Source organism: Prionailurus viverrinus, chromosome E3 (assembly GCF_022837055.1).
Source record: "Prionailurus viverrinus isolate Anna chromosome E3, UM_Priviv_1.0, whole genome shotgun sequence".
NCBI classification, from domain to species: domain Eukaryota; kingdom Metazoa; phylum Chordata; class Mammalia; order Carnivora; family Felidae; genus Prionailurus; species Prionailurus viverrinus.
The window spans coordinates 7,597,674-7,624,096 of record NC_062576.1 but is presented as its reverse complement, the minus strand read 5'-3'; the positions used below and the strand labels follow the sequence as shown (position 1 = coordinate 7,624,096).

Here is a 26,423-nt window from a genome sequence, read left to right as displayed (position 1 = left end):
AATGATGAAGTCCTGATTCACGCTGAAACATGAATGAGTTTGGAAATGAAAGAAGCCAAAAACAAAAGGCTACTTATCATATGTTTCTATTTATATGAAGTGTGTAGAATGGGCAAATCCATACAGACAGAAAGTTAGTGGTTGCCAGAGGGAAGGAGGGGGGAATGGGGAGTGAATGCTTAATGGATATGGGGTTTTCTTTGGGGTGATTAAAAGATCTGGAAGTAGTGGGAATGGTTGCACAATATTGTGAATGTACTTAATGTCACTGAATTGTACATTTTAAAATGTTAAAATGATGAACTTCATGTTATGTATTTTGTACTACAATAAAAAGTCCTTTCCAATGCAAGATCAAGTAAATTTTTACTTCCAAAAATAATAGGTTTTTTGTTTTACTATCAAAATTTTAACTCTTTAATTAAAATTTTTTACCCAAGTTATCACAATACCATTTATTGAATAATGTCTTTATTCTGCGCTGGTTTGAAATGTTTCCTTTATCATATGGTCTAAGGCCAGGCTTTCTCTCCAGCATATGGTTGGATTTTGCAGTATTATTAGCCTCTCTAGTCTGTTTTCAGTATAACATGTTTTTTTATCTATTGTAGTTTAGAGCATATTTTAGTTTAGTACACATTTTAATATCAGAGTACCTCATTATTTAAGCATTTTCTTGGTGATTTTTTAACATTTTTCTCCCAGATGAACCCAATGATTATTTTGTTAGATTAAAACTACCCCTTTGGGGGCACCTGGCTGGCTCAGTTGGTGGAGTGTGCGACTCTTGATCTTGGGGTTGTGAGTTTGAGCCCCATGTTGGGTATAGATATTACTTAAAAATAAAATCTTAAAAAAAATACCCCTTTTGAATTTTAATCATAATTGCATTTAAGTTGAACATATTTACAATACTGTGTATTCCTGTCCAAGAACATATGTCTATTTATTTAACTCTTCTTCCATGTCATTTAGTAAAGTTTTGAAGTTGAATTTATATACATATTATACTTTTATCACTTCATTTCTAGAAAATTAAAAGTTGTTTCTGTTGAAACTTCGGTGACTGATCATTGGTAGTATGCAGGAAAGTATAAGGGAAAGCTATTAGTTTTTGTTTAAATATTTTATAACTAGCCATGTTACTGAGTTATAATTGACTCTAACAATTTTCAGGTGCTTCCTTGGGTTTTTAGGTAATGATATCATACATGAATAACAGAAATTTTGTTTATGCCTTACCGTGTAATCTTGGGCATAGTTCCATCATAGGATTTAACTACCAAATGTAAAATTCTTGCAATATTGGCTGGTACACAGTAAGCATTTTATAATCCTAGTATTATAATAATGATACCATATTCTCTAACAGAAAAATTGGGGGGGGGGGGGATGGTACCTGGCTGGCTCATCAGTTGATGGAGCATGTGACTCTTGATTTTGGGATTGTGAATTCGAGCCCCATGTTGGGTGTAGAGATTACTTAAAAACCTTAAAAAAAATGTTTGGTGTTTTATCCTTTATCTTTGATATTAGTTGTTGGTTTGAGATAGATTTAAAATATTTTTTCATGATATAGAAGTATTTGCTTCTACTTTTCTAGCGCTTTTGTTTGTTAAGATAAATGTTGTCTGTTTAATTTCACAGAATACTGATTTGCATCTATTTGAATTGTCCTTTCTCCTTTTTATACAATAAACTATATTAATAGATTTTCTAATGTTTAGCTAGTCCTATGCTATAATAAATCCAAATTGGTCGCAGTATCATTAAAATGTTGAATCTGATTTGCTTATTTTTTTATAATCATTATATCTATACTTTTAAATGAGATTAATGTAAGGTTTTGTATTTTTTTCTATGTTGTGTGTGTTAGCCAGGAGTTGGTGTCCAGGTTTCTGTTAGCTTCATAAAATGACTTGGGAAATACTCCACTTTCCCCAATGTTCTGCAGCAGTTTTTACAGTATAGAAATGATTTATTTCTAGAACATTTGAAAGAATTTACCCTCAAAGCCAATTAGATCTGACATCTTTCTTGGAAGTATATTGTTGTAAACCTTAAAAAAATCTCATTTGTGATTTGTGATAAGTTCAGGATTTTAACTTCTTATATCAATTTTGAAAATTTCCTAGAAAATCACCATTTCATCAATATTTTAAAATGTTTTAGCCTAGAGTTGTATAAGCAGTCAATTCTGCAATAACACAACATAAGCATTCCTAAAAATTACTAAAATCACACAGTGAAAACCACAGGGTTTAGGGGGAAAATGGGATTAGGGGTATAATCTTCAAAAACTTTGTCAATGACACATTAAAAAAAGATACGAACGTAATAAAACCGTAGCACACTACAGTAAACATGGCCCTATATATTGAAAAAGACCTGAAATTTGCTTGTGGAAGTGGGCACTGGAAAAGTTGCAGCTTGAGAATGTTTTGAAGTGGCCAAGGAGGAAATCTAAAATTGGTCCAAGGTGTAACACTAGATCTGGGTGGGTGTAGCTCCTAACACATCCAGGTTGCTGAGGTAACTGGCAAATGCTTTAGATGAGTGCTCTGTGGGTTTCCTACAGAGCTGGGTGCAGTTTTTTGCATTCACGTGGGGTTCCCCCTGAAGGTCTCTCAGTAGCACCCTAAAGTACTGATTTATTTCCAGCAGGTTCCAGAGGGTAGATTTACAGCAAGTTCTGCTGCTGTGACTCCACAGTGACTTCTCTGCCATTCAGTGGGCCATGACTTGAGTCATCTCCAAAAGATCTGGATCTCAGCCCTAGGAGAAGTAGCTGCCTCTTATCTCTGCTATTCTTATGAATCGTTGTTCTTGGGAAGAATCCACTCTGACTCTCTCAGGTAGATACCCTCTTCCTATAGTGGGAATTTGTCATGCCAAAGTCCTCCCATTATGGAGTCACAATATATCAATAAAACAACTACAGTGAACACCAAATACATTTTGTGAAAATTTACAAATGAATGACAAAATGTAAATTCTCTCACGGATGGTGAGATTGTTTCGGATATGATGAATTATTATCTAAAACCGTGGCGAAAAAGGTAATTCCTCAGATGTATAAGCCAAGCTTTGTGCAAAGACCCAGAGTGGGAGTGGGGGATTGGTTTTTGGCAGACCAGAATGAAATCTGCCTGTTTACAGGAAGTTGTATTGGTTTCAAAGGACAGAAAGTGAGACTCCAGGATTCAGGGGATGGGGGGTGGGAGTGGATGAGGAACTAGGACTTAGAAAGGTAGAAAAGAGAGACACAGGGCTTGGAAGAATTGGCAGTATCAGGCAGAACATGCATATATGCCATATAACAATTTCCATGCCTTCTCTCAGGAAGTTACCAGAGTGAACTCACTCTTTAATGCTGCAAAGGCCTATTAAACTTTTGTTGTTTTATGCTGTACCTGGGTCCATGGTTCATGCTGAGTATTTAAGAGAAACGTCTAGGCTGTCATGGATCCATTCATGGAGTGCAAGATTCTAACTGTCAGGTTGGTGTTTCTGGCTCCGGGAGTACCTCCCTTGCCTCCACTGCCTCTCATCACTGGCTCCTGTGTTTTTTTCCTGTGCAACTGAGGGAAGCTCTCCATCTCCTTACCTGTGCCTCCTGTGACTCCAGGGGCAGCCATTACAGGGTGAAACATCATTCTTAGGAGGAGGGTGAATTGTTAGGTGTTAGGGTCTATTAGGGAATCCAAAACACAAACCCAGAAGAGATCATTTCAGGGAAATTCCTGTGGAGAACAAAAATAAGCAATTCCCCATGGTTCTTAGCTCTCCTCACCCTTCAAAAGTGTTTCCTTTCTTGGGGGCACCTGTGTGGCTCAGTCGGTTAACTGGCTGACTTCTGTCCAGGTCACGATCTTGCAGTTGGTGAGTTCAAGCCTTGTGTCGGGCTTTGTGCTGACAGCTCAGAGACTGGAGCTTGCTTCAGATTCTGTGTCTCCCTCTCCCTCTCTCTGCCCCTCCCCAACTCGTGCTAAGCCTCTCTGTCTCTCAAAAAATAACTAAATGTTAAAAATTTTTTCAAAAAAAGTGTTTACTTTCTATCCCACTGTAAGAAAAAGAGATGGAAATCTATGGTGCTGTCTCTGCTTTTTAGCAGAGGCGGGGGGGGGGGGGGGGGCGGGGGGGGGAAGGCAGGAATTCGGTGGGGGCAGGGAGGGTGGGAATCCCTTTCTGAAAAGAGAGTGGGTAATTGGCTGGAGTGACTTTTGCTGTGTCTTTTGGAAATATGAGTATGGTAAGAAGCTAAGAATATCTCCTAGAGAAGGCATTTCTCTGTTTGCCCGTGTAAGTCAAAAGTGGAGATCTGGGGCTTAATATAGCTACAGATACATTTTGTTTGGACTGTTTAAACAATGCTGAATGGGTTGTTGATAGTTAAACAGTAGGGGCTTTCAAATGAAAATACGGATTTCTGGTTTCACTTAAGTGGTTGATCTGGCAAGATTGGTCTTTATTCTAAAAGTATGAAAGAGTTTGGCAGGGAAACCCTAATTCCTTAATAATCTGTTCCAAGGAAAGTGTTGATTTCATTTCCAGAGTAACCTTTCACTGTGAGAAAGAGTGAGACTTCTTGGAGCTAAAACTTTCCACCTTTTAAAAAAGCTGAACCGTAACATACATGAAAATATATAAATCATAAGTGCTCAATGAAATAAAAGATAACACACCTGTGGAATCATCACTCAAGTCAAGTAGACATTACTAGTATCCTTAGGAACTTTCTCTCATGCCTTCATTCCCATCACTACCACCCTCTCTTCTTTCCAGGTGTAAACATTATAGTTTATTTTTGCCTGATTTTACATTTTATAGAAGTGTAATCATACACTGTGTACTTTTTTGTGTCTTCTTTTTTTATCATTAAGAAGATGTGTCTTCATTCAATATTTTTGGTGAGATTCATCTACATTGTAGCGTAAAGCTATTATTCATGTTCATCTCACGGTACTCCAGTATATGAAAATACACTTTCTTTATCAGTGCAGTGGTTGATAGACAATTGGGTTGGTTTCAGTTTTTGACTATTTTAAGTATTGCTACTATAAAGGCACATACATGCCTTTCTGTTGGGTATATACCAACAAGCTAAATTGCTTGGTCCCAAGGTATACGTATGTTCAACTTTGGTACTTACTGCCAGTTTTCCAAAGTGGCTTTCCCAATTTATACCCTCACCAAAACAATATGAGGGATTCAATCGCTTCACATCCTCACGAGCATTGGTATTGTTTCTTAGTTTTAGCCTTTCTTTGAATATGTGGATGTATTGTGGTTTTCATTTTCGTTCTTTTCTTACTTATTCTGTTGAGCATCTATTCATATATTTATTGGTCATTTGAATTTCCTCTACTGCGAAATGCCTGTTAAGGTATCTTATGTCCATTTCTAATTGGGTCATCTGTCTTTTTCCTATGAATTGGGAGGAATTCTTTATAGGTTTTGGATACAGTCCCTTCATTTGTTGTGTGTGTGTTACAAATATCTTCTCCAGCCCTGTGTTATGACTATCTTTCACACTAATTGTGTCTTTTGACGAAAATGAATAATTTTTTTTATTTCAAAATTTTATTGTGATAAGAACACAGTGTGAGATCTACCTGCTTAACAATTTTTAAAATATACAACATGGTATTATAGGTAAAATGTTGTACAGCAGATGTTTAGAACTTATTTATCTTGCTTAACTAAAACTTTATGCTCATTGATTAGTAACTCTCCATTTCCCCCATCCCTAGCTCTTAGCAAACACATTTCCACTTTTCAAGTCTATAAATTTGACTATTTTTGATACTTCATATAAGCAGAATCATGCAATATTTGTCTTTCTGTGACTGGTTTCTCATACCTAGCATAATATCTTCAAGGCTCATCCATGCTGTCTCTTGTTACAGAATTTCCTTCCATTCCATTGTATGTACATACCATGCTTTATCTTTTCGTCTGCCGATGAATGTTTCCACATCTTGGCTATCGTGACTAGTGCTACAATGATCATGGGAATGTTAACATCTCTTCAAGATCTTGATTTCAATTCTTTTTGATAAATACTCAGAAGTAGGATTGCTAGATCCTGTTTTTAATTTGGAGGGGGGAACATACATTCTGTATTCCATAGCAGCTGCACTATTTTACATTCTCACCAACGGTGTGCAAGGGTTCCAACTGCCCCACATCCTTGACAATTTTGTTGTTGCTATTGTTGTTGTTGTTTGATAATAGTCATCCTGACAAGTGTGAGGTGATACTGTGATTTCCATCCTCCTGATGATTAGTGATGTTGAGCATCTTTTCATATACCTGTTGGCCATTTGTGTGTCTTCTTTGGAGAAAGGTCTGCTCAAGTCCTTAGCCCATTTTATAACTGGGTATTAGGTTTTTTTGTTAATGAATTGTTGGACTTATATATTTTGGAGCTTAAGTCCATATCAATTATATGGTTTGCAGACACTCTGTAGGTTGCCTTTTCACTCTGTTGATTATTTCCTTTGCTGTACAGAAACTTTTTAGTTTGATGCAGTCACACATGTCCATTTGTGGTTTTGCCTGTGCTTTTGGTGTCATATCCAAAAAAATAATTGCCAAGACCAACGTTAAAAAGTTATTTCCCTAAATTTTCTTCTAGTAGTTTCATGATTTAAGGTCTTACATTTAAGTCTTTTATCCATTTTGTATTACGTTTATATATGTATAGTACCTCAGTGTCCCTTTTGTAATGGAGATAAGAATAGTACTTCATAGATTTTGTAAAAAGTAAATGAAGTAATATATATAAAGCACATAAAAGAGTGCCTGGCATTTTCTAAGTTATAACTGTTAGCCCTGTACTGTGTTTCATTTTCCTTATAGCCCTGTCCCCATAGCCCCCATTCTGCCCTGGGATTCCAGGCCCAAACCCCTCTGGCTTCTACCACTGAGATGTGTGGCAGTCCCTGTCCTGCTCTGGCCACTCCTCCACTGTTGACAGCATCCTGGGTTGCTGGCTGGCCATATCCACATGATGGGGACTCCACACTTCTGCATTGGTGGGAGTACCTGAGAGACAACATGCGCTGTGAGTGTCTATGCGGGGAGAGAGCAGGACACTTGGAGCTTCATGAAGGAAAGGTGAACAAGGAGAGGGCTTTGAGAAACAAGACTCCTGTGTTTTCAGTAGAGAGGTGGGGCAGGATGCTGGGACTTTTCCAAGGGCATGTAAGTGAAAGAGTCAGAGCTACGTGAATGTAATTAGTACCATTGAGCTGCCTTTCCAGTTTAGGTAACCAGATGTTATGTAATGAGTCAAATGACAGAATTTAAAAAAAACCTTTCAAATAATACAGTTTCTGATATACAAAAGCACCCCCCAATTAGTTAATAAATAAAATCCCCATTTATTCTCTTAAGTAAAATTAACTTGTAAATGACATAAAATTCAAACTTTTGTCCCACATTCCACCTCAATTTCTTTTGCTTTCTTTCCTTTTCTTTTCTTTTCTTTGCTTTGCTTTGCTTTGCTTTGCTTTTCTTTGCTTTTCTTTTTTTCTTTCCCTTATTGAACAGCGAGTAGGCTGTGGTCCTTTTAGAACCTAAATCCTGAATGACTTCTTGCTCAATGCATGTAGTTTCCTCAGCTCCTCCAAAGTTAAATTAATCCAAACCCCATATCTTCCATGTGTGCCAGTTTCTAATAGTCAAGATTAATGGAAAACAGAAAACTGTCACAGGACCTGTGAGTTACCTTCTATTTAGAAAAGAAAAACATTTTAACATCTCTAGTGGTTATATAGAATAAAGGTATGTCCCAAGAAACAGTGTCTTGTGCAAAGATATTACAAATCTCAAAGACTTCTGGGGAGAAGGAAAGTAGAATAGAAAAGCTAGCCATATGTTCAATGGATCACACTCTCTGTGAACTCAATTGTAAAGTTAGCAACAAGCTAATTGTAGCTCTTGCTTACCATGTTTTTGAGGAATGTTCATCTAAGCATATCCTCTCTGATCTGAAATGGGAAGCTCAGATACATTCCTATCTTCCTGCAAAGTTTAGAAATTTGCCATATCGTCACCCTCAGTCACTAGACTAATTTGAGGTTCCCCTTTATTTTAATTTTAATTTAAAAATTTTTTTTTGAGAGGAGGAAGGGCAGCAGGAAAGGGAGAGAGAATCTTAAGTAGGCTCCCAGCACAGAGCTTGACGGGGGGCTAGACTCACAAATGTGAGAGCATGACCTGAGCTGAAATCAAGAGTCAGACACTTAGCCCACTGAGCCACCAGGTTCCCCGAGGCTCCCCTTTATTTGTAAACAGTGTATTGAGGTGTAATTGACAAACCATAAACACATATTTAAAGTATGCAGTTTCATAAGTTATAACATATATGTACACCTGGAAAACAATCTTCACAAAGAAGATAATTAACATACTCAACACCCAGGAAAGTTTCCTCATGGCCCTTCCTAATCCTTCTCATGCCCACCTCCCACTCCCTCCCCAGGAAACCACACATCTTCTGTCTTTTTATCTTAGTTTGCATTTGCTAGAACTTTACACAAATGTGGCCATACAATACATACTCTTTTTTCTGTGTGGCTTCTTTCACTCAACATAATTATTTTGACATTCATCAACATTTCTGCGTGTGACAATAGCTCATTCCCCATTTACTGCTGTGTAGTTTTCCACTGTATGGATATACCATTACTTGACTATCCATTCATCTGTCAGTGGACGTTTGGGTTCTTTCCAATTTTTAGCTATCATGAATAAAGCTGCTATGGATATTTGCTCACAAGTCTTTGTATGGGGATATGCTTTCATTTCTCTTGAATAAATATCTTAAAGTGCAATGGCTAGATCATATAGTAGGTATATGCTTAACTTTTTTTTTTTTAATGTTTTATTTATTTTTGAGAGAGAGAGAGAAAGCGGGAGAGAGGCAGATAGAGACAGGGACAGAGGATCTGAAGTGGGCTCCATGTTGACAGGCTGACAACAGCAAACCTGATTCGGGGCTCAGACCCATAAACCACGAGATTGTGACCTGAACTAGAGTTGGTGCTCAATTGACTGAGCGACTTAACTTTTTAAGAAACTGCCAAAATGTTCTCCAAACTAGTTGTACCATTTTGTATTCCTACCATCATTGGTTAGAAATTCCAGTTGCTCTATATCCTTGTCAACACTTGGAAGTGTCAATCTTTTAAATTGTATCTATACTAATAGATATGTAGTGTTCATATGGCCCATTCAAGCATTTTTTATGATGGGTGTTTTAAAAATCCTTATCAGATAATTCCAACATCTGAGTGCTCTTTTTTTTAAGTTTATTTATTTATTTTGAGAGAGAGAAAGAGAGAGAAAGCACAAGTGGGGGAGGGACAGAGAGAGAGGGGGAGAGAGAGAGAGAATCTGAAGCAGGCTCCACACTGCCAATGCAGAGCCTGATGCAGGACTCGAACTCACAAACTGACAGAGCATGACCTGAGCCAAAGTCAGACCCATGCACCCCAATATCTGAGTTCTCTTGATATTGGCACCTGATGATGATCTTTTCTCATTCCAGTTGTGATTATCCTGGTTGTTGGTATTGATTAATGATTTTCTATTGTTTACTGGACGCTCTGGGTATTATGTCATGAGACTGTTCATCTTACTTGACCTTTCTTCTTTTTAGAAGGCAGTCACCTTGTTTAGGTGTAGCAAGCAGGTCCAGATGGGATGTATGTTCAGCTCTCTTGGGAGCCTGCTGATGCCAGCCTGGTGACAATGGAGCACCAACTCTCATTGTCTCATTTCCACTGGACAAAGGTGGAAGTTCAGGTCCACACTTTGCCTTACTGACACCAGGGGCAGTGGACACAGTGCAAACTAGCATTCTTCATCCCACCTTGTTCTGTCATGTTGCTTCCAGGTGGGAGTGGAAGCTCAGATCCCTCCTGGAAGTCAATTTTATCTTAATCTATGTATATGTTACTTTGAATTCTTTACATACTACAAAGAACCAAGTGGATATCTTACAAATGGAAATATTCTTTAAAAACACTCAGCATGGGGCGCCTGGGTGGCGCAGTCGGTTAAGCGTCCGACTTCAGCCAGGTCACAATCTCACGGTCCGTGGGTTCGAGCCCCGCATCGGGCTCTGGGCTGATGGCTCAGAGCCTGGAGCCTGTTTCCGATTCTGTGTCTCCCTCTCTCTCTGCCCCTCCCCCGTTCATGCTCTGTCTCTCTCTGTCCCAAAAATAAATAAAAAACGTTGAAAAAAATTAAAAAACAAACAAACAAACAAAAAAACCACTCAGCAGCTGGGGCGCCTGGATGGCTCAGTCAGTTAAGCGTCTGACTTCAGCTCAGGTCATGATCTTGCGGTTCGTGAGTTTGAGCCCCGCGTTGGGCTCTGTGCTGACAGCTCAGAGCCTGGAGCCTGCTTCGGATTCTGTGTCTCCCTCTCTCTCTGCCCCTCCTCTGCTCACACTCTCTCAAAAATAAATAAATGTTAAAGTTTTTTTAAATTTTTTTACTTTCATCTTTTTCTTTTGCAAAATAAAAACAGCCCTGGAATTTCAATGACTTGACACCAAAGTTTATTCTGAACTCCCCTGAAGTCCAGTCAGCGACTGGGAACAGCCTTCATACTGCTGTCCTTTAAGCTCTGACTCCAGAATCAAGGTCCCTTTTATCCTAAGTCCCCGTGTCCCTCAGGGCCTCCCCAGGGTCACTACTGGATCCTCTGCATCTAGCCCATTGATTGAGAGACTGAGAGAATAGAGGATTATATGGGGTGTTTTATGTCCAGGCATGGAAGTGGTATACATCTTAGCTGCCCAAATTCCAACATCCACAACCCACTCGTGGCCCAAACAGGGAAGTTGGGAAACAAAGTCTTCGGGAAAGAAAATAGGGTAGTGAGCAACTAGCTAGACTCCCATTTGCCCAGTGGATTGACATTAGTTTTAGATCTATCAATGAACTGTGTTTATATTTTTGTAATTAGGTAATTTTTTCCTTCTTCATATTCAAAATTAATACTATGGCTTAGTGTCTTGTGTAGTAATTTGTTTTTCCTTGTCTCGCTTTCCCCCTTCCCTTCCATTTTCTTTCTTTCTTCCTTTCTTTCTTTCTTTCTTTCTTTCTTTCTTTCTTTCTTTCTTTCTTTCTTATTTTTCATCAATAAATATTTATTGAGCCGACCTCTGGACCCCTCTGATGTCCAAGCACTCTTCAGGTTCTAGGAACATAGCAGGGAACAAAACAAGAAATCAAGATTACTGTTTTCTTGTGCATAAACTCTAGTGGAAAGGCTCAGAAACAAGGAGCAAAACAAATATAGGTAAAGCTCCAGACAGTGGAAAGTTCTGTGAGAGAAAACAACGTGAAAGTTTTGAGATGGTGAAGAGGAAGAAGATGGTTGGATTAAAAGGTCAATGATGGTGCTTTTGAGCATTTTCATTTGAGCCGAGTCCAGAATGACAAGAAGGAACCAGCTGTTTGATGATCTTGGTGATAATCTCTGGCTCTGGTACATTCAACCCTCTGCCTCTTTTGCAAGTACACCTGTGCCGCAGAACACATCTGGAGAGGAACGTTCAACCATGCTGACAATTCTCACTTGAAACACTGGCCCGCACACCTTAAGGGGGCCCTAATGCTGCACAGTAATCACAGTGGCTCTCAAAATGTGGTCCCCAGATGGGCTGACTCACCTGGGGGCTTGTTAGAAATGTAGCTTCTCAGTCCCAGCCCCAGGTCCACCCAGTCATTAACTCTGGGGAGGAGCCCGGTGTTTGTTTCAACAAGCCTTGTAGGTGCTGCTGATGTGCACGAAGCCAAAGAGCCACTGCCCTAGTCCCACTGGGTGCTCCTGGGTGACTGCTTCCCAGCATCTCCTCTCTCCTGAAGCCCTCCTCAACCTCAACCTCGGCGGATGACCTAACATACCTTCTTGAACAAACAAAGCAACCGGAAGTGAAATCGCACAGACTCCCACTACCATATTTCCTCACCTTCTGGCATCTGTACTAGAATTTTCTATCTTCTCACCTGTTTTTGTAAAGGAAACTCCGTGCTCTTATCTGTCACTGGTCCTTCTACTCAGCTCTGGTTCTCATCCCCTCTTGCCTATTCAAGGACATTGCAACTTAAATAACAGTGTTATTTCCATTACATTCTGGTGGCATATACCTGTCCCTTTTTACTTTATTTTCATATGCTTTAAGTGTTTGAGGCAATTACAGAATCATGACATTCTACTCCCAAATAATTTGGTATAAATATTTTAAAAACAATATTTGTATAGAAAACCAAAAAAGATTATTATGAACAAAATGAGTAATAATTCCTTAAATCTAATATCCAGTTCATAATCAGATTTCCTCCATTGTCCTTCAAAAATCCATGCAACTGTTTTCTCAAAGCCAAGATGCACTCCAGGACCTGGTGGTTTCTTCCTTGATTTCTTTAACTCGAGGCTAGCCCTTCCTTTCCCTTATCCTTTTTAATGGAAAAGTCAGGGCCAGTTGTCCTGTCAAATAAATGTCCCACCTTCTGGACATTTCTGATTGCTCCCTGATGGTGACATTTAGTTCGTCCTCTATTTCTTGTATTCCCTATAAAAACAAATTTAGAGTTAAAGACTTGATAGATTTAACTTAAGCATTTGCAGAGGGATGTTGTGATGAGCACTAGGTGATGTAAGGAATTGTTGAGTCACTATATTAAATGTATATGTATTCATGCATATATATAATGGATGTATGTAATTTTGCTTAAAATTTTATTATATACCAAAACAGAAAATGCATGAAACAGTTCAACAAATTGTTATAAAATGATCACTCATATAACTCCCACCCTAAATAAGAGAAAAAGACCTTTACTCCAGAAGCCCCTGATACCATGTCCCTCCCAAGTTATATCCCTCCCTTTCTCCTATTATTCTAGATGTACTCATTATTCTAACTTTTATAATATTTTTGCCCTGGTCTTTCTTTATGGTTTTACCAACTTATAAGGCATTCCCAAACAATATATGTGCATTTTACCCGATTTTCAACTTCATATAAATGACAACATACAGTATGAATTCTGTTTTGTCTAGCTTCTTTTGCTCAATGAAGTATTTAAGATTCATCCATATTCTTTCATATAATTGCAGTTCATCCTTTTTCACTTATATTTCATTGTATGATTATATTACCCTATATGTTTACATTTTACTGTTGATGGGCTATTATGAAAAATGCTGCTGTGTTCTTGTGCGTGTAACTCTACAGCCTGCATAAATAGGCATTTTTGCAGGGTGTCACCTGGTGGTGGTTTTGCTGATCAGAGAGTAGATTATCTTTCAACTTACTGGGTTCTGCCAGTATTTAAAAAGTGGTTTTACCTGTTTACTCTTTCACAAGCATTTCTTGTTCCACATTCTTGCCAGCATTCGATATTATCATTTAAAAATATTTGACAAAACTTGTGGGTGTGTAGTAGTGACTCATGTGGTTTTAATTTGAATTTCTCTGGATTACTTATGAAACAGCATTTAAAAAAAAAAGTTTTGGGGGTGCCTGGTGGCTCAGTCGGTTAAGTGTCCCACTTCGGCTCAGGTCATGATCTCACGGTTCATGAGTTCAAGCCCCACATCAGGCTCTGTGCCGACAGCTCAGACCCTGGAGCCTGCTTCAGTTTCTGTGTCTCCCTCTCTTTCTGCCCCTCCCTTGCTCGTACTCTGTCTCTCTCTCTCTTTCTCCCTCAAAAATAAACATAAAAAGAAAAAAAGTTTTGGATGTTTGGATACCTGATTGACCTGACACGTTGACTGAGAAGTCCATCCAATCCCCCATAGCTCTGCAGTACATCTTCCATCGCAAATCAGGTGTCAATGTCTCGATTTGTTTGGGGCTGTCTATTCTGTACAGTGAGTCGATTTGTCTATATCTGCGCCAGTACCACTCAGTCTTCATTACTAAAGTTCCATAATAATTCTGCATTTCTGGTAGACAAGACCTACTTTTTTGTTCTTTAAAAGGGCCTTGGCATGGGGCGCCTGGGTGGCTCAGTGAGTTGAGCGTCTGACTTCGGCTTTGGTCATGATCTCGCTGTTTGTGAGTTCGAGCCCCGCGTTGGGCTCTGTGCTGGCAGCTCACAGCCTGGAGCCTGCTTGGGATTCTGTGTCTCTGTCTCTCTCTGCCCCTCCCCCATGCGTGCTCTGTCTCTCTCTGTCTCAGAAATAAAGAAACATTAAAAAAATTTTTTTAAATAAAAGGGCCTTGGCAGATTTTTTTTTTTTTTTTTTGGTCTTTTGGGCTTCCATAGAAATCTTTCACCAATTTGTGAAATTGAAAACAATTCCTGTTGGAATTTTTATGATTATATTGCATAATTGTGATTATACTGAATAACTGTTGTTATACCGAATTTTTAGTTCAGTGTGGTTTCAACTGAGAGATAATAAATATCTTTCCATTAATACTATTTTTGTCATTGATTTCTCTCTTTTCTTTTAATGTTTTTTTTTTAATTTTTTTTTAACGTTTATTTATTTTTGAGACAGAGAGAGACAGAGCATGAATGGGGGAGGGGCAGAGAGAGAGGGAGACACAGAATCGGAAGCAGGCTCCAGGCTCCGAGCCATCAGCCCAGAGCCCGACGCGGGGCACGAACCCACGGACCATGAGATCGTGACCTGAGCTGAAGTCGGACGCTTAACCAACTGAGCCACCCAGGCGCCCCTAATGTTTATTTTTTTGAGAACGAGAGACAGAGTGTGAGCGGGAGAGGAGCAGAGAGAGAGGGAGCACAGAATCAGAAACAGGCTCCAAACTCCAAGCTGTCAGCGCAGAGCCCGATGCGGAGCTCAAACTCACAAACCGTAAGATCATGACCTGGGCTGAAGTCAGATGCTTAACCGACTGAGCCACTTAGGTGCCCCTTTGTCATTGATTTCTAATATAATTGCATTGTGACCAGAAAACATATTTCATATGATTTAAATATTTTTAGATTTGATAAACCTTGCTTTTTAGTCCAGGATACAATCAATTTTGTAAATATTCGCATGCATATTCTACAGTTGATACTTAATTTATTGACTAAATAGGACTAATTTAAATTATTGACTAATAGGAATCAGCCATTATCTCTTCAAATATTAACTTTTTCCATTCTTTTCTTCTTTCCTCCAGGACTGCAAATTAATTATGTTCTATTTTTCGCACTGTATTCTCCTGGCTTGTTTTGACTTGCTTCACCATATGTCTTGTGATACTTGATTGTTTCCTGGACATTTTATTTGAAAAGATACTTTTATGTATAATGTAAGACCTTAGGCAATGTTATCATATTCTGAAGAAGACTTTTCATTCCAGCAGACATCTGAGAGTGTTTATAGTTCAGGAACAAAGTTTGAAGTTTTGTGAGCCATCTTTATAGTCTCTGAGAATATAGTACATACCAACATCCAGAGTAAAGTTCAGTTTCTAGCCCAGTACAGGGAACATAACACTAGGGCTCTCCCTTGGTAGGTGCTAAATTCCAACCCCCATTGCTCCACCAAAAATACATCTCCACCTTTCAGGGAACTTTCATGGATTGGTAAATAATCCCAGGTGTTTTGGGGGTCTCAGCCAAAAGCAAAACGTATTTCACTAAAGTCTTCCTCCTTGATTGCCAAAGGACTTGACCTATGTTCACTTGACCTCTTAAGAATGGCAGAAGCAGAGCTTTGTATGTCTGCTTTCTCTATTCACAAATACCCCTCGTTTAGAACCAGCCTTATTTTATCTCTGAGCTTTAATCCTTTCCCTTTTCTCTCCTGATAATTTTTTAAAACTTTCTTTTAATTACTTTTTTTCAGTTGTCTTCATCAGGGTAGTTGGACCAAATCCCACAGCACACCATTAGCAAAAGGTAACATATAGCATAGACTATTCTGTACCTTTTTTTCTTAATATATTTGGGATAGATAGTACAATATCACAACTGGGATATTAACATTGATACAATCTACCAGTCTTATTCAGATCTCCCTATTTTTATTATACTCATTTGCACACATATGTATTTAGTTTTACACAACTTCATCATGTGTATTGGTGATATGTCTAATATTGGTGATAATTTTAATTCTTTAGCATCTGTTTTGTAGCCTTGGAAAGGAAAGACAAGGTCTAAGTGCCCAGTCTAATAGAAGAGCCCTAGACAAACTGTGATCTCAAAGGACTCTACCCTTAGGCTAAGGGTAATATAGAGATACAACTCCAGACCCAAGCAGCACAAGGAAAACTACTTTGGGCACATCTGATGAGTAGAACTGCAGGGGAAAGTGTCCACTAATACTTTATAGCCATAAGCCAGTCCTCATGCTGATTTTCAACCAAAATTGGCATCACTTGGGTGGCTTCAGAAATCTCTAGATCAACATTAATTTAAGTGCTTCTAGATTCATGTTGCCTCCGGGCACCTTACAGAAGAAAATACATATGGTTTCTGGAGAAACCTACATTTATTTCGGATCTCACAGAATTTTCCACAGATAATACTACCAAGGACATACTTCCTTTGAATTGATTCTTAAATTACTACAGATTCGGCCAGTGAGAACGCCTTCAAGCTGCAGCGCTATTGTTATTGAAAGAGGGGTCTCCCCAACTTCCTTTCCTCCCTTTCACATCTCACCCTGCTTTCCCTTCCAGTCAACCAAAACTGCTCTTATTAAGGTAAACCCCTTTTAGGGTATATCCAATGAACACTATCCAGTCCTTACCTTTTGATTTTTTTCTACATCATGGACCACGCCTTCCTTTATGAAACTCTCCTATTCTTGGCTTCCATAATATCACATCCTTCAATTCAGACATGAGTGACCTGAAAAATGAGGTCCACACAGAATCCATTTTGCTGGTAAGGGTGGTATCAGTGGTGGTAGTTTCAAGGTCAGGCTCCTGGCACAAAAAATGGCATCCTTGGTGTAAACAACAGCAGATATTTCTCCCAGTGATTGTCAGGCAGCAGCACTGGTGGTGGACGCCTCAGCAGGCATGTTCAGAGCATGGTGTAAGGGTTCCTTAGACCCTTAATTAAGGTCTGAGTGTTTCTTAGACCCTCTAGTTCCTACAAGCTTACTTAGCATTCAAGCTTGCTTTTCCAGTCTCCCAGCAGTACGGGGAGTACACGGAATCCTCTTATTAATACCCCTTATTCTTTAATCAGCCAGAATTAGCTTCCATCTCTGGAAAGTAAGAATTCTGATTAATCAGAGTCAGTTATTATGCTGCCCCTGGTAACTGGCAGTTGCAATTTCATACAGTAAGTGTTATAACAGAGGTGAGCTATGGAGAGTAACAGGATAGGCATGTGACCCAGCCTCTGGGGCCTAGGGAAGAATTTCACAAAGGGGAGATACCTGAGCTGAGTTCTGAAAGAGGATTGTGAATTAGCCAGACACAGAGCATTCTAGGACATTGTAGATAGAAGGACATTCCAGGCTGGGAAACAGAGATGCCCAGGAAGGATATAAATCACATGGCAACATTTTTTGAGATGGGAACAGGGTGAGGGAAGAGGTGAGGTAGCAGAATTAAGCGAGAAGATCTCTGAGGATTTGTATATCATACCCAAAGTGGTTTCCTGGACTAGTAGCAGGGCTTGAGCCCTATGCCTTGCAATGTATATCCCAGGGAAAAGGTAAATGCTTGACACTTCCTGGATATGGTTTTAGGTGATTACTTATTTTGTATTCAGCTCTCAGCCTTGCCTGAAAACTCAGGAAACAGCTAGTTGAAAGTGACAGTAGCCCATGATGGAAATTCTGACCCAGAAAGAAACCAGCATGCTGGACCCTCACATTGCAAACCCCTGAGCACGACTCCTCTCCCTTAGTCCTTGCAACTATGATCCAACTCAGCCAAACTCCATTCCCTTAGAGACCTTGTTATCTCAAGTTCTCCCCCAGACAACCCTCCTCCCTCCACTGTGTCTTCTGCAATTTGGTTAACAGAGTGCTTTTCTCCAAAGCTGTATCTTGCTTTACTAGGAAAGAAAACATTTTATAAACCTTAGTGTTGGCCTTATTGCTAGAAAACCTATAGCTAAGCTGATTGCTTACGTGGAGCAACTTTTTTTTTTTTTTTTTAATTATTACTACCTCTGTTTTAGAGAGAGCGTGCATGAGCAGGGGAGAGGGGCAGAGGGAGAGAGGGGGAATGTTAAGCAGGCTCCACAGTCAGCCCGGACCCTGATGGGGGGCTCTATCCCATGACCCTGGGCTCATGACCTGAGCCAAAATCAAGTCAGAGGCTCAACTGACTGAGCCACCCAGGCACCTCTCACATGGAACAACTTCTAGGCAACAAGTTTAATTACTGTTTTGTCTGCCTCTGCTGTTAGACATGCTATTGTCTCTCAGTTCCAAACTTACCCTTCTATGCTCTACTTTGTGAGTCTGGGGCTGGGACTCCGCAAACATTGCTGCTCTACCTGCTGGTTGCCTGTTAGGCTCTTCCAATAGAGGATGCCAGAAGTAGAGGGCAAGGCTGCAGGAAAGAGAGGACTTGCAAAGAGACAGGATTTGCTATTCCTGTCTGCTTCTTATGGGATTGCTGCTTGTGTCCTTCCAGCGAGTCAGATACCCTCCTCACACTGGTGGCACCTATTGCTTCCAGGAGCAGAAGCTGATCAAGTTTGTGGTTTTTTCAACACTTTCGGAACCAGTTGGGCAGCGCCACTCCGCAGAGGTCTGAGTACTATCTCCATGGACTCCTACGTTTCTAAGTGTTTACCGTTCTAACAACTTGGCTAGACTCCCTCAGTCCCAAGGGTAGTGGCTGCTTCCGGCAGTTGGAACCTACCCAACAACATAGTGTTCTCCTGCTTTTCCAGTTACCTATGCACAGCTCTTTATACCTGGTTAACGATTCTTGATATTAAATTCTCTCTGCTCAATCTAGTGGGATTTCTGTCTCCTTACCAGACTCTGGCCAGAATACTTCCCTCTCTGCTTTCTGAGTTTTCCTTTTTGTAAATCAGTCTTTCTTATTTTGTCTGATCAAATAATTTGTATTATCTATTTTGGAAATAGAATCAAAATAACGTTTTCCTGTGTAAACTCGGATTTCAAAGTTTGTCTTTTCCCCCTAACCTCTCATGCATTTCCTATAGCCATGACACTGGGAATCCTCCTGGCCCCCAACTTGGGTCCCTTTTCACTTCTTAGTGCTTGAGTGCTACACAGAAGACAATGAAAATTCTGACTCAGGAAAAAAGCACTCAATCTTCAAGCAAGGACATCATCCTGCACATTCCCTGCATCTTCCTAGGTATTAGCTTCAAGTCTAGTTTCTTTTTAGAAAGGAGATGTACATGGCCCTCTCGCCAGTATTTGCTTTGTTCAACAATCAGTAGAAAAGGCTTTCTGGTGAGTGGGAAGAGGAAGTCGTTATTCTTTGGGGGTTTGGACCATAGTGTTTTACAGTGATTAAGCTCCTCTTGCCTGCAGACTTATTCCCCTGCAGGGAATAAGAAGGAATAAGGAATAAGAAGACATTTCTTCTTTGCTGTTGTGTTTTCAGCCTCTAACTTTATTCTGCTAAGAAGCGTGACTCTCTTTCCTACTACAGGTGCCTTCTCTCCACATTTGACTTCATTCTGGGTGGTGACTGGCCATGTCATCCTCACGTTTGGAGATGCCATGCTTGGGCAATATTTGAGCCATTGGCAGGATGTTACCCTGTGAGTTGATATGAAAAGAGGAAACAAGACTTTGGGGACTTTACAGAGGAAAGATAGAAAGAACAAGAAGAGCTGAGAGGTATCCTGAGATGAGGTAAGCAGGCTGAGGCTTCAGAAAGGAAATGTGAGCAGAGAAAGTGGACACATGGGCAGACTCAAGTTGGGGAACAGGGTATTTGGTCTACTTGTCAAGCAACCAGCATGAATTAAAATCATCATCTGGGCAAATTACTGTCCTTATTGTTGTGTGGAATACAAAGAAGGGCACAGGATATGGCACCTGGTTTTCGGAAAGTGGTATGTACAAACAGAACATTGGGTAATGTCCACAGAAGGGGGTATGAGGCAGTGCCCCAGTGATGAAGAAAACAGGAGACTTGGGTAAAGCTTCAGGGTGGAGAAAGTGGTCAACATTGTCAAATATTGCTGGGAACTTGAGAAAGCTAATGGAGAAAAAGACCTCAGAGATGGCAACCTTGTTAGCACTGGCAACCTTGTGCAGAACTGGGAGCAGGTTCGTGGTTGGGAGGAGGGTGAGATGTGGAGTATCTCTAGGTTAGAATATTAGGTGTCCACCCCTGCTAGGCAGTAGCCAGCATCCAACTGTGCAGAGCCAAGGATGATGACCAAGGTATTTTAGAGTGTGGTGCTACACAAGTAAGCCCATAGCTGACCCTGTGGTTCTGTAGCCTACCTCATGGTTTCCCTGCATGCTCATTCTCACTCAAGAACTGGAGGAAAAGGAAAAGGGAGGTGGCATTGGGTGGTGGCAAAGGGGTCTCCTTCGTTCCTACTTCCCTTTTTGCTCCTATTGACCATTGCCTGGTGCATAGCAGTCATCTAGGTGATCCTGAATACAGTGCTGGCTGGGGAACCTGCTGATTGCCACCCAAATTGCAACAGTATGTTCAAGTGTATATTACAGTAGTGACTTATTCATTAGCTGAATAAGCCTCTCTGACATGGTTTTGCTGTCGTCCCTCTAGTGTTTGAGTTATGATGTCAACTTGACTCTGCCCTGGGTGGCACTTCTAATTAGGTAGATTGGTTCCTCTTCTTGGTCTGCCCTAGCTGAATGTGTCTGCCTAGGTCTCAGAGCTGTGTTGGGGAGAATATGGAGCCTGCAACCTTGTCTCAGGAGTGAAAAGGAGCAATTGAGTGGTAGGATGTCTGGAATTTCTGAAGAAGGATGTTCTGGATTCCCAGGTCTTCCAACAGCCACAAGAAGTGCAGAGGAAGACATAAGCCCTCCCTCTTAAAGGAGGAGCTGGAGGGAGAGGAATTAAAGAATAGGTTGCAGCTGCTTTATGAAGTCAGGGAAGAGATCCCTGGCTCTATTCCAAGTGAAATTCTCTTATTAGTATTTGCCTTAGATTTGATAAGATGTTGAATAAACCTGATGTGGTAATAATCTGGAAGCAGATGCCTGACAGTGTAGGATGACTGGATTTATTAGAGCAGTGCCAGTAGCTTTTAGATTTTAAGGAAGTCTGTCCAATATTACAAGTACAAAGAAGCAGGGGTGGAGTTTCTAGGTGCTTGATAGAGTGAAAAAGTGACTAGGTGAGTGGAATTGGGGGCCAAGTCCTCCATTTCAAGAAAAGAGATGGAAGGGGAATGTTTCTGGAGTTTGCTGATAGCTACTGGGGGACTGAATCTCTTTCATACACTTCTCCTGCCTTCCATCTTCATTTGGGCAGAAGCTAAAAATCTGCCCAGGTGGCTGTGTTACTGCTAATTGCTTCATGTTTTTAATGGGGCCTCATAATTTTAATTGCATTTGGATATTTTATATTCACTCAGTCTCCACATGGGCACTGTTGGAGACAATAATATAGAAAATTATAATGACATTGGTGATACCACTCACTTGGCCCAGGGCTCTTTGCTGCTCTGGGTTAGAGAACAGGCAGAAAGTAATGCAGAAGGTCAAGAGGAGTCTCAGTTTATCCTCAGCTTGATGGTCTCCCATCCTACCCAAGAACCAGGTTGCCACTGAGTCTGGCAGCATTAGCTCTTTGCCAGTCCCAGGATTCACGCTGGATAGTGGAAGGCCTGGTTTTCAAGCTCCAGGCCAGGTTTCCAGTGGATGCATCTCTCTCTCTGGCTCTAGACAACTTGAAAGAGGCCCCATGCCCATGTGCCCTTTATAAGTAGTCCTTTGGACTCCTACTTAAACATGGTCCTCTCCTACTTAAATATGTCATCGGCCACCAAGGCAGTAGTACTTAGGGATATGCCCGTCTTTGCCCCACCTAATCCTGTCCTTTATTGGAATCCAGCCTCAGTGGAGGAGGAAGAGAATTCCTCCATAAAAGTACACTTTTTATTTCCGTAATTAAAGTGCGATCATATAAATAACACATGCTTTTTATTTGAATTTGAATAACACATGGAAATATAAAGAGAAAAATAGAAGACACCTGAAATCTCATTACCTTGAGATAACAGTTTGGTGACCATCCTTTCAAGAACCCCTTTATGCATTCAGACACACATGTGTATAGTTTTGCATGAATGGGATGATATTACACATACTGTGTGTGTGTGTGTATTTTAAAATCATGAATTTTTTCTTTCTTCCTATCTCTTCTTCCTAAATGAACACTTATCTCCCTATTTCTGTCCTACATATGTTACTATCTGCTGTGTACCCTTCTATATTTTTCTCCATACTCAATTACTGTCATACAGAGATATGTGTATGTCTGTGTATCTATGCTTATATAATATACATATACTTTATAAGCAAATAGATAGATTTTTTCTTGGTTTTGAAATGTGATATACTTCAATCCATACTTTTATCACCTTGCTTTTCTTATTTAGTAATACCTTATGTTCACACTTCCAAGTTACCTAGTATAACTCTATCCCATATCAACATTTCATTGCATAACATGGTAGAATTCCCCTATTAATATACATATGCTTGGTTTCCAGTCTGGACGACTGTGAGCAGTGCTGCAATAAATATCCCATTCCTTTCAAATAGGTTCTTTTATTTCTCTAGGATAGCTATCTAAGAGCCAGAATTGCTGGTTTAAAGAGTATTTGCATTTTAAATATTCATATATGTGGCCAGATTGCCTTCCAAAAAGGCTTGAACAGGGATGCCTGGGCGACTCAGTCAGTTAAGCATTGACTCTGAATTTTGGCTCAGGTCATAATCTCACAGTTCATGAGTTCAAGCCCTGCAGTGGGTTCCACGCTGTGAATGTGGAGCCTGTTTGAGATTCTCTGTCTCCCTCTCTCTGCCCCTCCCCAGTTCTCTTTCTCTCTCATAGTAAATAAATAAACTTAAAACAACAACAACAAAAAGCTTTAAACACTTCAAAGTTTCATGAGCATAATTTATTTTCCTCCTTTCTTTTCTTCCACGTTTTAGGCAGAAATAGGGAATTATATCTCATTGTTGTTTTCATTTATAGTTTTCTGGCTTTTAGTGAATTTGAGCACCTATTCCTAAGGCTGGCTATTTGACAAACCTAACTATTTGTGACATTTGCCCATTTGTCCATGATATTATCTTTTTCTAATCAATTGGTAAGAGTTCTTTGTATATTACAGAGGTCGTGGTAGAGAAAACACTTATCCCTCACTTCTGATGTTTCCATCTAGCAGGGGCAGCCATTAATGTAATGTTTCTGTCAGCTCTTGAACTCTTCATTCACTTCCTTTCTGTGGTAGAGAGACTGAATCTGGTGAGTTTGGGAAGAGAGGTTGGAATGTAGTTAAGCCTATATCCTTTTTTTGTGTGTTTTCTTGTGGTGAGAGGTCTACTAAGAGCATATGTTCTTGATTGCACTCCACTGTCTTTTAATTGGTGAGTTTAACCTATTTACATTTATTTCAATGACTGTATAAATTATGACTTGTTTCTTCTAATGTATTTCAAATTTCCCATTTATTGTACTTTCTTTTTTTCTCCTTCCCTACTTTCCTTTTTTTTTTTTAAAGAAATAGCCTTTTAAAAAAATATTTATTTTTGAGAGAAAGAGAGAGAGCACGAGTGGGGAGGGGCAGAGAGAGAGGGGGACACAGAATCCAAAACAGGTTCCAGGCTCTGAACTGTCAGCACAGAGCCCTATGTGGGGCTCAAACTCACAAACCACAAGATTGTGACATGAACTGAAGTCAGCCGCTAAACTGACTGAGCCACCCAGGTGCCGCTGTCCTTCCCTGCTTTTCAATGAATGAATCAAATATTTTTCCTGATGGTTTAAACATCGTACATTCTATTTTTAGTCTTATATTTGTTACTTGTGCTTATGTTTACTTACCTCTATTGATTAATTTTTTTATTTTTTAAATTTTTAATGTTTTTATTTATTTTTGAGAGACAGAGAGAGACAAGATATGAGTGGGATAGGGACACAGAGAGAGAGAGAGAGACAGAATCTGAAACAGGCTCCAGACTCTGAGCTGTCAGCACAGAGCCCAACGTGGGGCTTGAACTCATGAACTGCAAGATCATGACCTGAGCCAAAGGCCCACACTTAAGCAACTGAGCCACCCAGGCACCCCACCTCTATTGATTTCTTATTTTAATTACCCCTTATTGATTTTAATATTGTACCAGAGGTGGTGAGAGAAACCAAGTATGAAAATGAAATAAAAAGCATATAGATTTGGGGGCGCCTGCGTGGCTCAGTGGGTTAAGCATCTGACTTCAGCTCAGGTCATGATCTCACAGTCTGTGAGTTCGAGCCCTGCGTTGGGCTCTGTGCTGACTGCTCAGAGCCTGGAGCCTGCTTTGGATTCTGTGTCTCCTTCTCTCTCTGCCCCTCCCCTGCTCATGCTCTGTCTCTCTCTGTCTCAAAACTAAATAAAAACATTAAAAAAGTGTTTAAAAAAAAGGATATAGATTTGAAAGGAAGAAGTGAAATTCCTTCTATTTTCCAGATGACATGATCTTGTATAAATAAAATTCTACAGAATGCGCTGAAAACTTTTAGAGCTAACAAACAAGTTCAGCAAGGTTGCGAGGATTAATATGCCAAAAAAAAATTATATTCCTAAACACTATGAGTGAACAATCCAAAAATAAAAAAAGTTCATTTGGGGTACCTAAGTGGCTCAGTTGGTTAAGCATCTGACTCTTGATTTTGGTCAGGTCATGCTGTCGCAGTTCGAGTTCAAGCCCTGCACTGAGCTTTGCACTGACAGTGTGGAGCCTGCTTGGGTCTCTCTCCCCCCTTCTCTCTCTGTCTCTGTCTCTCTCTGTCTCTCTCAAAATAAATAAACTTAAAAAAAATACAAACAGTTTCATTCATAATAGTATCAAAAAGAAGTATATCATCATCTGTATATTCCCCCTCGAATGATACAAATACTTAGTGTACTCTCATATCCCTTAATCTTACCCCATGCACCATCTCCACCATACTGATAGTGTGTAAAATTTAGTTATGAATTATATAAGTATACATGCTTATCTTTTCTTCTCTTTATTGAGATATAGTTTTCATATAGTCAAATGCACAGATCTGTCTATAACTAATTTGGACAAATGTATATAATATATAAAAAACATCACCCAATTCAAGATAAAGGACATTTCCAGAACCCCATAAGGTTCCTTCATGCCCCCTTTTAGTCAACCCCTTCTACCAGAGCCAACTGTTATTCTGAGTTCTATCACCATAGATTAGTTTGCCTCTTCTAGAACTTCTTATTAAAAGAATCATGTAATATATACCTTTTGGGTTTTGCTTTTTTCACTCAACCTGATATTTTTTGAAAGTCATTCGTGTTATTGCATTTATTTGTAGTTGTTTTCTTTTTATTGCCAGTTGTTATTCAATTGTATGAACATACTAAAACTTGCTTATCTATTCTTCCATTGGTGGATATTTGTGTTTTCTTTTTCAATTTGGGTATACTATGAATAAAACATTCTCATATAAGTTTTTTGTGTACATGAATAGAATTGCTGGATCATAATTGCTCCAAGGGTGTGTTGAAACTTCTCCACTGGACACTTGAACTTCTACAAAAGTCATCTCATCCATGGTGATTGTCATTATCCATCTTCTTTATGGGGGAGACAGTAGAAAACTCATATTGCACCATGTTTATAATGACACTGCTTCTGATTTGACACTTTTATCTATTTAGGGTCTTGATCACACACCAGATGTCTAGTAAACAACTCCAGGCTTCCACAGACCTATTCATCAGACTGTTCAGGTGGCACATGATTGTGATTGTGGGATCAGTCATTGCAATTTGTGTAAGTATATTTCTTTCCACTTGTCTCTCTCTATCCATAGAGCTTGAATCAATTGCTTCCATCCAGGAGAAGGAAGCTGAAGGAGGCTCTCCATTTCATCATTCCATTTTCCTGTTTCTAATCCAGAAACAGAAGTGTCCAAGAGGGACAAGCTCTTAGAAAAAGAATGAGCAAATTATAGCAGGTAGGGGTAACTGTAAGGGAGTCCAAAACACTAGCCTGAAAAACTGAGGGGAAGAAGGAAACCTGAGCTCTCCATGCTTTCTTTCCCCCAAGGTGCTATATTTCTGCTCCAGCCCACCTGGCTCCTTTCTAGATCTTAAAATTGAGATAGCCCCCATACCTGTCTCTAAGGATGCCCTGCTGTCCCTCTCTACCTCTGCATATATGTAAGAGTTTCCTTTTCCCCTTGGTTCCACTAAGAAAAAAAAAAAAAGTTGAACTATTCAAAAAGAAGCTCTATCAGGAATAGGGG

At 39.8% G+C, this 26,423-nt stretch overlaps 1 protein-coding gene across 3 annotated transcripts in view; it reads left to right on the top strand.

Moving 5' to 3' along the window:
• LOC125153904 (NXPE family member 3-like) overlaps nucleotides 1-26,423 on the top strand; it is a 49,423-nt gene that overhangs the window by 2,852 nt on the left and 20,148 nt on the right. Inside the window, exons 2-4 of one of the 3 annotated variants that reach the window (XM_047837371.1) lie at nucleotides 2,665-2,855; nucleotides 19,602-19,807; nucleotides 25,834-25,948. The gene's annotated coding sequence lies outside the window, so the exon portion shown is untranslated. Of the gene's footprint in view, nucleotides 1-2,661; nucleotides 2,856-19,601; nucleotides 19,808-25,833; nucleotides 25,949-26,423 lie in introns of all 3 variants that reach the window. The other 2 variants (XM_047837372.1, XM_047837373.1) reach the window with 2 other exon arrangements.